The sequence below is a fragment of the Pantherophis guttatus genome, chromosome 3 (assembly GCF_059756535.1).
Source record: "Pantherophis guttatus breed Tessera chromosome 3, ASM5975653v1, whole genome shotgun sequence".
Taxonomy (NCBI): Eukaryota; Metazoa; Chordata; class Lepidosauria; order Squamata; family Colubridae; genus Pantherophis; species Pantherophis guttatus.
The window spans coordinates 208704525-208714090 of record NC_142065.1 but is presented as its reverse complement, the minus strand read 5'-3'; the positions used below and the strand labels follow the sequence as shown (position 1 = coordinate 208714090).

At 44.1% G+C, this 9566-nt stretch overlaps 1 pseudogene; it reads left to right on the top strand.

Annotated features, from left to right (window-relative positions):
• Positions 1-300: 300 nt before the first annotated feature.
• On the top strand, positions 301-8845 carry LOC148114975 (proto-oncogene Mas-like; annotated as a pseudogene).
• The last annotated feature ends 721 nt before the right edge of the window (positions 8846-9566 follow it).

Here is a 9566-nt window from a genome sequence, read left to right as displayed (position 1 = left end):
TCAAGATCAAGAGGGGCCTACATTCCCTACATTCAAATTGTTAGCAAAATTAAAATTACACTTTCACTATAGGTGAAAGGGCCTCATAAGTGGAATAGCCTAGGGCCTCTTTGCATCTAAATCCGGCCCTGGTTGCTGCCAATCCTCTTATCGAAAGAATTTGTTGTCTGCCAGTTTTATTTAACCCCTGGCTATCTGTTTGTGTGCGTGTGTGAGATGGGGACAGAACAGTGACCTCTGAGTTTGGTTGTTTGCTTGCAGATGTTTCATTACCAAAGAGAAAACCACATCACCATCGACATGGCAGGGTAAGTTATTGTATCTAGGCAAAACTCTATGTCCTGTAGTAAAATATAAAGTCTGAAATTTTCAGGCTCATAAATACTATATTTTATTTCCTGAAACTGAGCTTACAGCAGAGTTTCCTCTTCACTTTTAATTTCTCCTTTTGGCATTTTCCCCTCATCAAGCTGGAATTACTAGTGTCAGGGTTCCAAGTAAGACCCACAATGAAAGAAGATTCCAAGGCTTGATTGGAGCTTAATTGATAGCCTAATTAAGGAACTACCAAGGAGAAAACAAGACTCCTATCAACGCCGACAATACAAGCTATCTATCGTTGGATCTATCATTGATCCTCAACAAGAAGCAGAAATGACAAGAAATCAAAATAATACCCATTTGCACAGAACATGGCAATCAATATGACAATCACCTTTTCAAGAAAAACTGATGCTAAAATGGGAAGCTCAACATTCAATTATAATGAACACACTTACATTGATGCCATGCATTCAAAGGAAAGTGTTTGTGAGCCTGAATATCAGGGGGAAAAAGTCATATCAAGTCCAACTGGTCCAGAATGCTGCCGCGTGAGTAATTATGGGAGCAACATGGCGCTCACATGTAACATCTCTTCTACGCGAGTTGCACTGGCTTCCGGTGGCCTTCCGAATACGCTTCAAGGTGTTGGTTCTTACCTTTAAAGTGCTCCATGGCTTAGGACCTGGGTACTTACAAGACCACCTGCTGCAACTGATAACCTCCCACCAACCAGTACGCTCTCACAGAGTAGGCCTACTCATAGTACCATCATTAAAAAAATGTCATCTAGTAGTTCCAAGGGAGAGAGCCTTCTCTGTGGGGGCACCTACTCTTTGGAACAAAATACCCCCTGGAATACGAATAATCCCAGATCTTCACACTTTCCAATCAGGAGCAATGTGAGATCGCAGCTGTCTCTTCCTTTTAACTGCTAGTGGGGGTGTGAGCTGATTGGGTGGGAACTTGGCTGTGTTCTGATTGGGTGGAGGTGTGTTCTGATTGGTTAGGGGCTTGGCTGTGCTCTGATTGGATGGGGGGTTGGTTGTGCTCTGATTGGCTGGGGGTATGTTCTGTTTGGGTGGGGGCTTGGTTGTGCTCAGCTTAGTCTGAGTTGCAGGGGGATTTGAGCTGGTGAGCTGCGTTGTTGTTGTTTGGCTTCGTGTTTGTGGCCGTGCGAGCTCTTCATGGTGGGTGTCAGTCTGCTTCATGTATGGATTGGAGGGCTTTAAAGTGGCTAATGATGCAGCTGCGGTCTGGCTTCTGGTCCTTGGTCGTGGCTCATTATCAGTGTGGGTTTGAGTCTGCTTTCTGCGTGGATGTGTGGTGGTGACATCCTGTGTGGCTCTCGTGAGTGTGGGTCTGGTGTCATTCGTCGTGTTAGGGACTCGTTTGTCAATAAGGGCGGGTTTCCAAATGGCTGGTAGGCGGGAGGTATCGTCTCGTTTGTTCATGCTGTGTGGGCGTTTTTCTATCTCGATGGCTTCTCTGATTATTCTGTTGTTAAAGTGTTCAGTTTTGGCGATAGTTCTGGTCTTTTTAAAGTCAATGTCATGTCCTGTGGCTTTAAGGTGTTGGACCAGGGAAGAAGTTGGTTCCTCTTTTCTGACTGAGTTCTTGTGTTCTTCTATGCGTGCACTTATTCGTCTGTTGGTTTGTCCGATGTATGTGGTGGGGCAGGCGGTGTATGGGATTTCATATACTCCTTGATTTTCTAACTCAATTTTGTCTTTGGGGTTCCTTAGGATGGTGGATATTTTTCGGTTTGTGCAGAATACTGTCTTGATGTTATGTTTGTGGAGGATTTTGCTTATTCTGTCTGTGGTGCCTTTTATGTATGGGAGGAGGGCTTTGCCGTTTTCTTGTTCTCTGTCTTGGATTTTAGTGGGGGTTTCTTTTTGGATTAGGTTGGTGATCTTATTTCTTTGGAATCCATTGGATGTTAGTACGTTAGTGAGAGTGTGTAGTTCGGTTTTTAGGTGTTGTTCGTCAGCTAAGCGTTTTGTTCTGGAAATGAGTGTCTTGGCTACAGAGTTGATCTGGGCAGGGTGGTGGTGTGAGAGTGCGTGCAGATAGCGGTTTGTGTGTGTTTTCTTCTGGTAGATAGTGTGTCCTAGGGAGCCATTGGATTTTCTGTAGACTAAGACATCCAGGAAGGGAAGTTGGTTGTTCGCTTCTGTTTCCATGGTGAACTGTATTTTGGGGTGTAGGCTGTTGAGGTGTGTGAGGAAGTTGTCCAGTTTTTCTTTCCCATGTGGCCAGATTATGAAGGTGTCGTCCACATATCTGAGCCAGAGTTTGGGTTTGTGATCAGATTTTTCTAGAGCTTGGGTTTCAAAGTATTCCATATAGAGGTTGGCAATGACAGGTGAGAGGAGTGATCCCATGGGTGCTCCTTCTGTTTGTTTGTATTTCTGTCCATTATAGATGAAGTATGTGTTGGATAGGCAGTGGTTGGTCAGATCTAAGATGTGCTTGGGGGGGTTATATTTGTTTTGGATAACTGTCAAGGCTTCTTTGATTGGTACTTGGGTGAAGAGGGATATGACATCGAAGCTCACGAGTAGGTCACTGGGCTGTAAGTTTTGTTGCTTTATGATGTCTATGAACTGGAATGAGTTTTTTACGTATGAGGTGATGGATTCTGCATAGGGCTGTAGTTGTTTGGCGAGAAATTTGGCTAGGTTTTGTAGAGGTGAGCCTATGGAGCTGACTATGGGTCTAAGTGGGGTTCCTTCTTTGTGTATCTTGGGGAGACCATAAAGCTTAGGGCATCTGGATGATTTCTCTCTGGGAATGATTCTTTGCTGAATCTCTTCGCTGATGGGGGAGGCTTTTATTTTGGATCTGGTGGTTTTTTCCAGGTAGGTGGTGGGGTCTGTGTTTAGGGGTTTGTATATGGAGTTTTGGAGTAGGTTGGTTAATTTGGTTTGGTAGTCAGATGTGTTCATAACCACCGTGGCATTGCCCTTGTCTGCTGGTAGGATTATTATGCTGGTGTCTTCTTTCAGGTTAAGTAGTGCTGTCTGTTCCTCTTTGGGTAAGTTACTTTTGGGTGGCTTGCTGGTGCAGAGGATGTTGGTGATTTCGAGTCTGATTCTGTTTGCATCGTCGGGGTTGATTTTGGTCAGGCTGGTTTCAACTCCGCATATAATGGTTTCAGTGGGGATGCTTTTGGGAGCGACTGCAAAGTTGAATCCTTTGGAAAGGACATTGGTTTCGGCTTTGGTGAGGATCCTATCTGAGATGTTATGCACTGTTTGTTTCATGTGTGGCTGTGAGGGTGGAGGGGATTGTTTCTGGCGTTCTTGTAGTCTTCGGAGTTTGTTGGTGTGTGTGTCTGTCTTGAGGGTGGTCTGTGTTTCGGCTCTCCAGATGGCAAGTTGTTTGGATTTGTCCCAAAGTGCGGGGTGGATCTTGTTGCTGAGTTTGAGGTGAAGTGTGAGGAGATCCTTGTTGATTCGGTCTAGGAGGAATCTTTTTCTGTGGAGTTCATTTCTGATTAGGGCTAGTTCTGTTCTTTTCAGAATGCGTTTGGTGGCTGCAGAGGTGGAGTGGAATTTCAGTTGGAAGCCTGTGGGGATTAAATTTTGATCTCGGCAGTTGCGTAGGAATGCAAGGTCACATAAAATGGAAGCTCTTTGGACTTCGAGTTTTTCATAGGTCCTGGTCAGATGGTGGATTTCCTCCCCGTAGAGGTGCGATATTTGTTTTCTCAGGTTTTCGCGGGTGTTTGTATGTAGGTCTTTGGTTATTCGGGTCTTCTCCCACGTAAAATTGGAAGTGTCTTGGCGACGTTTCGACGAAGTCTCATTCGTCATCTTCAGGCTGGTGTTCTCGGCTTCGTGCTTCCAGGAGCAATGTGAGATCGCAGCTGTCTCTTCCTTTTAACTGCTAGTGGGGGTGTGAGCTGATTGGGTGGGAACTTGGCTGTGTTCTGATTGGGTGGAGGTGTGTTCTGATTGGTTAGGGGCTTGGCTGTGCTCTGATTGGATGGGGGGTTGGTTGTGCTCTGATTGGCTGGGGGTATGTTCTGTTTGGGTGGGGGCTTGGTTGTGCTCAGCTTAGTCTGAGTTGCAGGGGGATTTGAGCTGGTGAGCTGCGTTGTTGTTGTTTGGCTTCGTGTTTGTGGCCGTGCGAGCTCTTCATGGTGGGTGTCAGTCTGCTTCATGTATGGATTGGAGGGCTTTAAAGTGGCTAATGATGCAGCTGCGGTCTGGCTTCTGGTCCTTGGTCGTGGCTCATTATCAGTGTGGGTTTGAGTCTGCTTTCTGCGTGGATGTGTGGTGGTGACATCCTGTGTGGCTCTCGTGAGTGTGGGTCTGGTGTCATTCGTCGTGTTAGGGACTCGTTTGTCAATAAGGGCGGGTTTCCAAATGGCTGGTAGGCGGGAGGTATCGTCTCGTTTGTTCATGCTGTGTGGGCGTTTTTCTATCTCGATGGCTTCTCTGATTATTCTGTTGTTAAAGTGTTCAGTTTTGGCGATAGTTCTGGTCTTTTTAAAGTCAATGTCATGTCCTGTGGCTTTAAGGTGTTGGACCAGGGAAGAAGTTGGTTCCTCTTTTCTGACTGAGTTCTTGTGTTCTTCTATGCGTGCACTTATTCGTCTGTTGGTTTGTCCGATGTATGTGGTGGGGCAGGCGGTGTATGGGATTTCATATACTCCTTGATTTTCTAACTCAATTTTGTCTTTGGGGTTCCTTAGGATGGTGGATATTTTTCGGTTTGTGCAGAATGCTGTCTTGATGTTATGTTTGTGGAGGATTTTGCTTATTCTGTCTGTGGTGCCTTTTATGTATGGGAGGAGGGCTTTGCCGTTTTCTTGTTCTCTGTCTTGGATTTTAGTGGGGGTTTCTTTTTGGATTAGGTTGGTGATCTTATTTCTTTGGAATCCATTGGATGTTAGTACGTTAGTGAGAGTGTGTAGTTCGGTTTTTAGGTGTTGTTCGTCAGCTAAGCGTTTTGTTCTGGAAATGAGTGTCTTGGCTACAGAGTTGATCTGGGCAGGGTGGTGGTGTGAGAGTGCGTGCAGATAGCGGTTTGTGTGTGTTTTCTTCTGGTAGATAGCACAAACCGAAAAATATCCACCATCCTAAGGAACCCCAAAGACAAAATTGAGTTAGAAAATCAAGGAGTATATGAAATCCCATGCACCGCCTGCCCCACCACATACATCGGACAAACCAACAGACGAATAAGTGCACGCATAGAAGAACACAAGAACTCAGTCAGAAAAGAGGAACCAACTTCTTCCCTGGTCCAACACCTTAAAGCCACAGGACATGACATTGACTTTAAAAAGACCAGAACTATCGCCAAAACTGAACACTTTAACAACAGAATAATCAGAGAAGCCATCGAGATAGAAAAACGCCCACACAGCATGAACAAACGAGACGATACCTCCCGCCTACCAGCCATTTGGAAACCCACCCTTATTGACAAACGAGTCCCTAACACGACGAATGACACCAGACCCACACTCACGAGAGCCACACAGGATGTCACCACCACACATCCACACAGAAAGCAGACTCAAACTCACACTGATAATGAGCCACGACCAAGGACCAGAAGCCAGACCGCAGCTGCATCATTAGCCACTTTAAAGCCCTCCAATCCATACATGAAGCAGACTGACACCCACCATGAAGAGCTCGCACGGCCACAAACACGAAGCCAAACAACAACAACGCAGCTCACCAGCTCAAATCCCCCTGCAACTCAGACTAAGCTGAGCACAACCAAGCCCCCACCCAAACAGAACATACCCCCAGCCAATCAGAGCACAACCAACCCCCCATCCAATCAGAGCACAGCCAAGCCCCTAACCAATCAGAACACACCTCCACCCAATCAGAACACAGCCAAGTTCCCACCCAATCAGCTCACACCCCCACTAGCAGTTAAAAGGAAGAGACAGCTGCGATCTCACATTGCTCCTGGAAGCACGAAGCCGAGAACACCAGCCTGAAGATGACGAATGAGACTTCGTCGAAACGTCGCCAAGACACCTCCAATTTTACGTGGGAGAAGACCCGAATAACCAAAGACATATATATATATATATATATATATATATATATATATATATATATATATATATATATATATATATATATATATATATATGTGTGTGTGTGTGTGTGTGTGTGTGTGTGTGTGTGTGTGTGTGTGTGTGTGTGTGTGTGTGTGTCTTTGGTTATTCAGGTTTTCTCCCGCGTAAAATTGGAGGTGTCTTGGCAACGTTTCGACGAAGTCCCATTCGTCATCTTCAGGCTGGTGTTCTCGGCTTCGTGCTTCTAGGAGCAATGTAGCCGAGCAAGCACAAAGCCGAGAACACCAGCCTGAAGATGACGAATGAGACTTCGTCGAAACGTTGCCAAGACACCTCCAATTTTATGCGGGAACCGCCCTGAGTCCTTCGGGAGAAGGGCAGTATAGAAATTCAATCAATCAATCAATCAATATATATATATATATATATTCTGTAACCATTTTAATCTGCATTCCAGTGATTATTTATCAGAACTGCCATCTCACACTTGTGCTTTGCATTCGCTGGATCCAAGTTTGGGGAGATGAGAAAGCTCACTACAGACCATACCTTCTGGAGACACAGCTTCAAGGCCAGACAGCTGAGAATGGAATGCAGCTGCATACCAGCCAGTCCACAATGGAAGGGAATGTTCCCAAAACAATTCATTTGAATATGATTGGACACTCATGATGGTCTCCAGTCTGGCCATCTTCATCAAAGGGTACCTTAAGTCATGGGTGCAGAAGTAGAGCATTATTTGCATATTGCCCCCAACAATCTGGATCCTCATTTTACTGACCTCAGAAGGATGGAACGCTGAATCAACCTTGAGCTATTCAGAATCGAATTCCTGGAGTGAGCAGTGAGGTAGCCTGCAATATTTATTTTATTTATTTATTTTATTTCCAATTTATATACCGCCCTTCTCCCTGAGGACTTAGGGCGGTGTATAGCTAGAATTAAGAACATGAAATACAAATATTAAAAAACAATTAAAATATATATAAATTTGGCCCAAAAATTAAAAATCACAAACCAATTAAAAAATTTAAAAATTTCTTCTTAAGCTAGCCCGGCTTGCTGGAAAAAGTGGGTTTTAAGGGCACGGTGGAAGGCGCTGAAGTCTTGGATTCTCCTTATCTCTGGGGGCAACTGATTCCAGAGGGTAGGTGCCCCCACAGAGAAGGCCCTCCCCCTGGAGGTCAGCCGCCTACATTGATTGGCTGATGGCACCCTGAGGAGGCCCTCTCTATGGGAGCGCACGGGTCAATGGGAGGTCGTCGGTAGCAGCAGGCGGTCTCGAAGATAGCTAGGCCCTATATGCATTCAAACTACTCATCAGGATTGTACTCCTGGCTGTGGGCAGAGTTTGCTGGAAATACTGCATTCTAACCACCATGCCACCAGGGTTCCTAATGCTAATTTAGAGATTACCTTGCAATATGCATTTTTAGGAACCACGACCCAGGCTAATGCCCTCTGTTTCGCTTTTGTTCCAGCAGGAGTATCTGCTGTCCTGATTATCGAAATTCACTGGCTTTTTGCATACTGATATTACTGATATCTGTTTCTCTATGAATTCTTCAAAATGGTCCTGCTGTTAATATACAGTACGGGATAATTTCTCCTGACAGCCATCAGCTTCGACAGGTGTGTTTTGGTCCTTTCTTCAATTTGGTATTGATGCCACCAGCTGGTGCATCTGTTCAATATTGTCATCTGGGTCATTTCCTTCATCCTCTGTGCAATTCACTTCATAATTGTAGCTGTTGCTGGATATGAACAGACGTATACTCTGATGTATCCATTCATGATTAATGCTTTGCATTGTCCCCCACTTATGACCATCTCCAGTGTCATCTTGCTCATGAAAATCTGCTTCATATCCCAAAGCCAAAGGCAGAGGAAACTTTTGACAATAATTTTGCTCACTCTTTTCATCTCCTTAGTCTTTGCTTTCCCATTAAATACCTTTCATTTGTTTTGTTTGTTTGTTTGTTTGTTTGTTTGTTTTGCTTTTTTTGTTTTAATTTGATTTATATGCCGCCCTTCTCCGGAGACTCAGGGCAGCTTACAAAGTGTTAAGCAATAGCCTTCATACTTTTGTATATTTATACAAAGTCAGCTTATTGCCCCCACAAACTGGCTCCTTAATTTACCTACCTTAGAAAGGATGGAAGGCTGAGTCAACCTTGAGCCTGGTAAGATTCGAACCTGCAGAAATTGCAGGCAGCTGTGTTAATAACAGGGTGTATTAAACCACTGTACTACCAAGGCTCTGTTGATCCTGTACTTTGCGTACAGGATAAGTATGGCTACTTATTTGCCTGCATCAACAGCAGCATGAACCCTCTGATCTATTACTTACTGGGGAGATAGAAGGGTAAAACTCAGAGAAGCATGAAAGACATACTTCGGAGAATTTTCAAGGAGGAAGAAGATTGTACTGATCAAATGGAAACTTCAGAAGTTTCCAAGATCTGAACTCTTTAATTTCACCATTGTCATTCAAAAGATAGACGCATTTCTTTCCAAGCACATCCATCTTGTTTTAAAAAAGAAACTGATTTTTATAGCGATTAATTTGTGCAAGAATCTAGAATTTGTACAGATGATTATTTTTGTGGAATATCAAAACATTTGTCAAGCTGGACTTACTTATTTTCCTAGTACCCTGTTTTTCCCAAAATAAAACATTTCCTGATAATAAGCCCAATCGGGCTTTTGAGTGCCTGGCAATAAGGTCAAGCACTTATTTCAGGGTTCAAAAAAATATAAGACAGGGTCTTATTTTGGGGAAAACACGGTATCTCCTACCTGAAGATTAGTTAGCTTGCTGTAATTCAGCTTTACCCAATTTCAGTGGCCTCCAATTCTGTATGTTTGAGCTTCAGTACCTATTCAGTAGGACTATGGTTGGGAATTTTCAATGTTGGCATTCCCAACTTTGGAAGGCCCCACCATAGAAAGGCCAAGCCAAAGATGGACACATGTAACCTTCAAAAGATTCAAAAGGTTCTATCCATGAGCAATGGTGAAGGATAATGGAATTCTAGCTCAACAGCATCTGGAGAACTGTATGTCTCCTGTCTCCACTAGTCCAGTATTTACCAAACCCACTGAATCAAAAAGAGGACAACTCTTACAACAAGAAAAGACTTTATAAAATCATATTTAATTGACGATATTTTTGAATGATTCCAGA